This window comes from Meleagris gallopavo, chromosome 8 (assembly GCF_000146605.3).
Source record: "Meleagris gallopavo isolate NT-WF06-2002-E0010 breed Aviagen turkey brand Nicholas breeding stock chromosome 8, Turkey_5.1, whole genome shotgun sequence".
NCBI lineage: Eukaryota > Metazoa > Chordata > Aves > Galliformes > Phasianidae > Meleagris > Meleagris gallopavo.
In genome coordinates, this window is record NC_015018.2 from 23,441,061 (window position 1) to 23,447,512 (window position 6,452).

Below are 6,452 nucleotides of genomic sequence, written 5' to 3' on the forward strand. Positions count from 1 at the left end.
GTGGTCCAGGAGGCTGCTCTGGAATCACCAGCCAAACAAACAGTGACAGAAGAAGGGTGTCAGAAGAGATTTCTGTGCACTTCTCTCTTTCCTTTAGGAATATAATCAGGTTTAGCTGTTTGGCAGAGTGTTCTTGTTCTGGTTACTCCTGAACAGGAAAATGAATGGGAACCAGTGTGTGTTGGTACGGAGAGGTGTGCTGTGTTCCTTGCTGTAACTCTGTAGCTGGGATTCGCAGAGGTGAAAACATCTTTGTAATTAAGATTGTAGGAGTCACTGTGTGATTATCCTTGTCCTCAGTGTTTTAGACATATACACAATAAAATACATTGTCAGATAGATGAGGCTCTGTATGAGTAAGTTCTCAGTAAGACATAGGTTGCATGGCATGTTTTTTTCCTGGAAAAGTATTTGGTTTAGTTGTGAAGCTGGCTGGGATGGAAGCATCAAATATTTAAGTAAAAGCTCAATACCAACTTTTAAGTTGCCCCGACACTCATGAAGCCAGCCTGATTGTATTGTTGACATTAGACACGCTGTGCCTTGTGAGACTGGGGTTTTGTGCACAAGCCTTAAAGGGCACTGAAGACTTGTGGTTTGTTTCCTTCTTCCCAATCAAGTAGGAGAGTCGTGCTGACTTTTTTAATTGCTAAATTACAAGAAGAACTTATTTCTTCTGAATCTGCTCTCATTTTCTGAGGCTTGCTTAGCTCTTGCAACTCATGCATTTGTGTTCACTAACTTCTGAATGATGTTTAAAAGTACTGTTACTTACTCCAAAGCCTTTCAACTCTCACTGCATGCCCCTCTTGTGATTGGAGAGGCTGCCTCACTGCAGACTGCCAATAGCAGAGGCTCACTGCAGTGCAGCACGCAGCATCTGACTCTTCTCAGCATCTTCAGAAGTTTTCAGGCTGTTTTCTTTTTTTGGTCTCGGTTAATGAATAATGGGGTATTTTTCGTCCTTCATTTTCTGCACTCTTACAGTTTTTCATTATGAGGTGATGGCCCTCATAATGTTGAGGTTACTTATTATGGACTTCTTTGTCTTTTTTTTAAGTGCAGGTTGTGAATTATTTAGAATTCTTGACTGGAGTTTTGGGGTGCTGAAAGCCACTGGAGAAGCAGAGATTTCAGTTTGTATTGGGAGTTACATATCTATCAAATAACTCATTTTATTTTAAAGATTAGAAAATCTTATTTGATAAAGTTTGGGGAGGGAAGGGAAGGGCAGGTTTGGGCTTCTAATGTTCAAATTAATGGTAATCAGCTTGCTGTGGAAATGAGTTACAGTATTATACCATGTTACATTACTGTGCTTTATATTGGCCTATATGTATCGAATGCCAGTTCAGTGTGCGTAGCAAAGGTTGCTTTAAGGTAAATCAGTGTCAGTAACTGTTGAACTGTAGTCGTTCCAAGTAGCCACACGAAGTCTCAGTGGTTTCAAGCTGCTCTCTCCCAGGAGAGTTCATGTTCTGGTGGTGCAAGAACAGCCCTTCAAAATGCCCAGCGTGCTCTGCAGCTTGCTGAAGCTCCTGGCTGAGAATCTTTATCGTACAGCCGCACATAACTAATTAAAGTGGAGATATCTTCCTGAGTTAACATTCCAAGAAAAATAAAATGCTTGGACTGTAGTTCAGCAAAATCTGCCAGCAGGTTTTTTTGGTGCTAGGAGTTCTGTACACCCCAGTGTAAGGGCACTTGCACTGCAGAGAGACATCGGCTGTGTTTAGTTGGTGTGAGCTCTGAGCCCTTCTCTGAAGATACTCCTCCAAGAAATCTGTGGTCTTTTGGCTGTCGTTGTGATAATTATGGGTACCATCTGTACAAATATACTGATTTCAGGTCTTCTGAGGGAACACACAGTAGCAGAATATATGACAGTACACAAAGTACCTATATGTTTATAGGGAAAATACGTGGTATACATACACTCTTGCATGGGCATTCTTGGGTTTTTATGACAGGGCTTTTCTTAGTTGCCTGACTTTGAATTGCATTCACACTCATTGTTTTGAGTAGGAATGTTCTGCCCATTTAGTCTCACGTTTATTATTCTGAATGTTGGATGCTGGGAGCATCATGTGTGCTGGATTCTTATAGGAATTTGGGAATCAGATATCTGTATTTCATCTGAAGTTCCCAAGGCAGACCCTCCAGCTCTCAGCTGTTAACCAGCACTTGGTTAAGAGCCGCCTCCGCTTCCTCTTCAGGCTGCAGCTGAAATGTTTGGAAGCTGGTAGCTGTAATTAGGATGAACAGCGTGACCAAATGAGTTACCTTCTGAAAATTACAGCTACCTTCAGTATTCTTATATACTGTACCTGCAAAACCAGCCAATACAAACTCAGCTCTGGCTAATGAAAGAGAAGTTTTGATAATTCTGTTTCCTTTAAATGAAATAAAGTAACGATGTAGGTTCATTCAAGTTAAGCTTTTGTTTCTGCATTTAAAACAATTTTGCTTTAATTGAACCATATGACTTCTGTGGGAGCTTGCTTTTGCCTTACTGTCTTCTGCAGCACCCAGAAACATACAGTTTTTGAACACTGATTTAATAAACCTGGACTGATTTGGCTGCCTCCTTTAAGCAGCATTAACTCCTTTTAATGCTTAAAAAATGAGCTGATGAATGCTGCTTGCTTACAAGTACTTCTTGTCTACATCATAACTTAATTTCTAATATTCAAAAATATCAAAATTAGTCTGGCCTGAAAACAAAATGAGGGCAGAGCAAGGAGAAGTTACATTTTCTAATCTCAGTGACCTTACAGGCATGTTTATCTAAATCACTGCTGCAGTTGGATATTGCTGCTTGAAGTTATCTCTAGGATAGCAATGTATTGTGCTGTTTACTCGGGTGGATATTTCTAACACGTGTGACTTCATAAGAGCAGATTTTACTGCTTGCTTGATATGTGAGATGAAGCATTGGGCTTTTCCTCGTCTGCTCTTACCTTTTGGTTTTACCTAATGCCATTAGCACCACTGGAAGGTGATTGCTTAGAATGTTAGAGCTGTTGGAACTCAGGAGCATTCTCGTGTTAAAGATGCAATTCCACATGCAAGGGCATTGCTTGAGTTTGTCTGAAATTCTGCCTGTTTAGAGTTAATGCTGGTTCAGGAGCCTGAGGCTTTGTGTGTGACTGCAGTAAGGCTAAAAGAGGAAAGAGTAAGCAGGTGGAAATGTCCTACATTATTTCTTATACATGAGAATGAATCAGTTGTGAACTTCCACCCATCTTGATTAAAGTTGTTTGCTATACCTTTGTTCCAATCTATTTTCATTCATGGCTGGCACTGTGAGTTGACCCCTGATTAAACTGGAGCAGTAAAATAGTTCAGTTGTCCTCCAGAGATCTGAATTAATAATGTTCCCTTCAATGCCACGTTGCTTTGTTTCTCCATAGAGGCATCAGTAGATAGAGGAGAGAGAGGAAGAGAGCTGCTGTACTCTCAAGAGAGCAATGCATACCATGATAGAGTTCGATTTTTAAATTTTTAGTCCACGTAAAACAGAGCTGAAGCTTTACTTAAAGTTAGGTGAGATCAGTCACAGCCATGAGAGCAACCTGAGTGGTTTGGGACTGCTGTGTGTGCTGTAGATGGGAGGCAGACATCTCACCTCACCTGAGCGCTGCTCACAGGTAACCTTCCTTTCCTGCGCTCTGCCTGCTGCTCCACTGCCTGGCTGTGCTTTCACAGATTGCACTTTGAGCCCGTTGGAGATAGCAGATAAGGAAAAGGCAAAACTACCGGCTAAATGCTGGAAAGTGCACTGTGGAAAAGCTTTGCAGGTCTCTGTGAACGCACTGCCACTATCACTGAGCTTTCTGGGGAAATGGGGAGTGTAAAGAGCTATCTGTGGGCTGTAAGCCAGGCAGTGTTCTTGTTTGGAGTGGATATTTGCATGTAAATATTCCGAAGAAATAAGAAAGAAGCATCCCACATGTGAAGTGCCTCACTTTTTGGACATCTTCTAGTAACTTGGCTTGGAACCGGCATCCCAATACTTAACTTATGAGTAATGTGTCATCTGCCTGTGGTAGTTAAAGCTGCAGGCAGGTTTGTGGAGGAGCAATGTAAATCACTTTTGGTCACTGCTTAGTAATGCACTCATCTTTTCCAAGGTGTGAGCACAGTTCTATAAACTGTATAAAATTCCAACTTAATAGGAAATCCTTTTTTTTTTCTAGTTTAAACTATGTTTATAAAAGTTGATATATTTTCCATGTCATCTGATACTTTGTATTTCTTAGCTGGCTATTTGTGTGCTTGTTTTATTGCCTGGCCATAAGACTGTCTTTGGATTTCAGGCTTAAGATAAAGGTGATCACCTCATGTTTTCAAATGGATTGCAGAAGGAAGCTTCTTCTTTAAGCTTGGGGAAGAATTTTTCATGTCTTCATGTCTAAGTTTTGTGAAAAAACCTGTGATTCTGTTTGTTTACCAGTTCTTAGAATAAATTGGTTTCACCTTCTCAGCTCAGTTTTGGGCAGGGAAATGTCCTGCACTGGTGCAGCCCTGTTAGCACCCATGCGTGCCACTGCTGCAGAGCAGGAGGAGCTCATGACTTTCTTCTGGTGCTCACCCAGACTCTGAATTTGACCACCCTATAAAAAGTGCTTAAGGAATAATGTACTGAGTTGATATTTGGGATTGCCACATTTCCTAGTTTGGGTTTATTATTGTTGAGACAAACAAACAAAAAAATCCCACAAATTTAAATGTTTTGAAAAGCATCCTGGAAGTAATATTTGTACATGTCAGTCTGAAATCTTGAAATAGTGAGAAATGCTCCTTGTATACAGCCAAACTGTAGAAGATGAGAAGATCTGTGAGGTGTCGAAATTGGTTCTCCAAAAGTTTTCTCTTGCAGTTCTGTTGATTTCTGACCTTGGCTGTGGCAGTTCCCCCCAGTACGTGCAGGAAATGATAGGAAGCAGAAGGAACCTCTGTTCTTCTGCCCCCACGATCTTCCAAAATTGTGTGTCTGGAGAATGGCTGTTCCAGCAAGTTGTCTGAGTAGCAATGCAGAAATGCAGCAATTTCTAAATGCACAAAGTCATCAATGGATTTATTTCTCTCCAGACCTTTGGTATCTCTGGGTTGAAGTCTTTTTGTGCTCTGTAACAGCATTTCTGTTTTAGGATAAACTGAAGGAACCAGAATAAACACAAGTCTGATGTGAACGCTATGTGTTATAAGGTCTCAGTTGTGTTACCGTTCCATCTTTTAGTGTGGTCTGAAGTGGAAGCAGAAGAGCTTTTACAATCCACATTAGTATTCAAGTTGCAGGATGGTACTCTCTTAGTGTGAATTATGTGTACTTACAGGCTGTATGTATGGTTTAATGACTCCCACATCTGGGAACAAAATCTTGCCTTGCTGTATGTGGATGCTCATCGTACATCTGAGCCACGTGCGTGGTACCAATACAACATTTGCTTTGCTCTTCTGCATGATGGGTAGCAGCTTTGGAGCTGTTTACCAGTTTATCCTAATTACTATCAGTATTGAATGCAGCTGTGAGTGGTCCTTCTGTATTTCATACACTGTGACCCATGTTTTGAGAATCTGGTAAGATTATAGACATCGCTGTCCTTTAATGACAGCTGTGTGGCTGTAGAAGAGGCAGCATGTAATTAAATCCTCTGGTTTGTGATCTTGAATGCATTGAGACCTCAGTGACTGAAATGTAATTTGTGAAATTTTTTTTGGTCTTTGTTTCTTTGTGCTCCCCGAAAAACCTTTAATTATATTCAGATTATAAACTCAGTTGCCAAAGCCATAGTTTCACCTCTTCTGTCTATAGTTTTACTTCACAGTAACTGCCAAATTACACACTTTCAAGGCTTGTGCTGTCTTTACATTTGATACTGGTCAGATTGTTTTAGTTCTCAATGCTTAGCGATGGAAAAGCCATGAAATCTGCAGGTAGACCACAAACCTGGTTGGATTAACCAGGGAAGAAGGAAGGACGGAGAAGATTTTAGCATTTGTCTCAAAGCCACTATAAAAGTAGGGATTTTTATCTGCCTCTGTCTAATTAACTTTTAATGGCTTTATAATGTGATTACAGCTTGGAACGCTTAAAATAAATTTTTAACTGCCAAATACACTTCAGATCTCTTACATGGAAACACACTTTTTTTTTTCTGCTCAGAAATGGAAAAGTGTCTCTTTATAGATGCAGATCCAGCACTTGGAGAGTACGTTTGAATGCTGACAGGCACAAAGAGTTGACTGTAGGTAATGCTGAATAAAATCTGGTAGGCTGCCTTCAGCTGCTCCTCGGTGGCATCAATACTTCAGCAGCAGCCCAGGGCTTTACAGCAAAGGTGATTTTTTCAGTCACACTTTGAATTTTCTGTTGAATATGCACTACACTTTTTAATTCTGTTTAATGCTTGGGTAAACTGTTGTGTTTGGTTTTAGGAGGGCACTTT